The sequence below is a fragment of the Apis dorsata genome, unplaced genomic scaffold (genome assembly GCF_000469605.1).
Source record: "Apis dorsata unplaced genomic scaffold, Apis dorsata 1.3 scaffold_111, whole genome shotgun sequence".
Taxonomy (NCBI): Eukaryota; Metazoa; Arthropoda; class Insecta; order Hymenoptera; family Apidae; genus Apis; species Apis dorsata.
In genome coordinates, this window is record NW_006263406.1 from 290,330 (window position 1) to 292,194 (window position 1,865).

Here is a 1,865-nt window from a genome sequence, read left to right on the forward strand (position 1 = left end):
ACATACGATGATCGTGTCTAACGACTCGTTACAATAAAGAGATTATTTTGCTTATCTTCGCGTTATTTAATTCATCTCTTTCGAATATTTCATCAATCGTCCAATCTGGTTTCTCGAACGAGACCGAGACCGGCCGATCCGATTCTATTAGAAACGAATTTGATCGCTGCCATGGCTACGTGGTCGTCGAACAAAAGCAACATCTCGATCGTACTCGATCGAGGGAGCCTGCGCCATATTCAAGCAGCACCAACGTCGTCCGATAAAGTATATATCTCATGATCAATCGTCAAAATATGAAAGTAGCTCGCACGCAATCCCATTCATAGAAAAAAACTGCGCTACGATGCCCGTTTCTTTGCGACACCATGATCGTACGACTCCATCTCAATTGTGCATACATCCTTGTTCTGTCCATACTTCTCCGATCCTTCGTTTCTCATTGCTTTCCAGAGGTTGTCAAAGACACGGCCAGGTATTTAGAAACGATAATTTAATTATACCCATCCCATCCCTTCCTCTCCCTCTCTCTCTCTCTCTCTCTCTCCTCTCGAGAGAGGATACGTTTCGGAATAAATTTTTCTCGAACGAGCTCTCTCTCTCTCTCTCGAACGAGCTCTCGTGCACACAGAGAGAGAAAGAGAGAAAGAGATAACGAGCAATCCTTCTTTGGAAAACTATATTTCCTTCGTGTTTCTTTCCTTCTCTTTCTCTCTCGAATGAGTTCTCGTGCACACAAAGAGAGAGAGAGAGAAGAAAGAATTTCAAATTCTCGAATCGTCCCCTTACAATGAGTAATCCTTCTTTGGAAAACTATATTTCCTTCGTGTTTCTTCCCCTCTCTTTCTCTTTTAAACGAGTTCTCAGAGAAAGAGAGAGAGAGAGAGAGAAGAGAAAGAATTTCAAATTCTCAAACGAATCGTCCCCTTACAAAGTAATCCTTTCTTGGAAAACTATATTTCGTGTTCTTTCCCTCCCTTTTCTCTCTCTCTCTCTCTCCTCTCTCTCTTTCTCGTGCACACAAAGAGAGGGAAAAAGAGAAAAGAGACGAGATAACGAGTAATCCGTCTTTGGAAAACTATATTCCGTGTTCTTCCCCGCCCCTTTCTCTCTTTCTCGTGCACACAAAGAGAGGGAAAAAGAGAAAAGAGACGAGATAACGAGTAATCCTTCTTTGGAAAACTATATTTCCTTCGTGTTTCTTCCTCTCACTTTCTCTCTCGAACGAGTTCTCAGAGAAAGAGAGAGAGAGAGAGAGAGAGAGAAGAGAAAGAATTTCAAATTCTCAAACGAATCGTTCCCTTACAACGAGTAATTCTTCCTTGGAAAACTATATTCCGTGTTCTTTCCCTCCCCTTTCTCTCTTTCTCGTGCACACAAAGAGAGGGAAAAAGAGAAAAGAGACGAGATAACGAGTAATCCTTCCTTGGAAAACTATATTTCCTTCGTGTTTCTTTCTCTCTCTCTCTCTCTCTCTCTCGTGTACACAAAGAAAGAAAGAAAGAAAGAAAGAGAAAAGAGATAACGAGTAATCCTTGGAAAACTATATTTCCTTCGTGTTGTTCCCCCTATTCCCAGTAACGCGGACGCCGGCGGGTACGCGATCGAGGATCAAGGCAACAAGGTGGATCCATCGATAGAGCGGATCTTCCGTGGATCCGGCGTGGAACGTAGAAACTACGCGACCAACTCGAAGCGGAACATCGAGGCGGTCTCGGACAAGACGACGATCCGTACCGAGGACACGAGGAAGCGTCCCCGGATAAAGCGGGGGGAGGAGGTGGTGGTGAAGAGGGGGGCTTCGAACGAGGGGGCGAAAATCGAGGAGAAGCGTTCCGCAGCGAGCAAAGGGGGGGGTGGGAAAG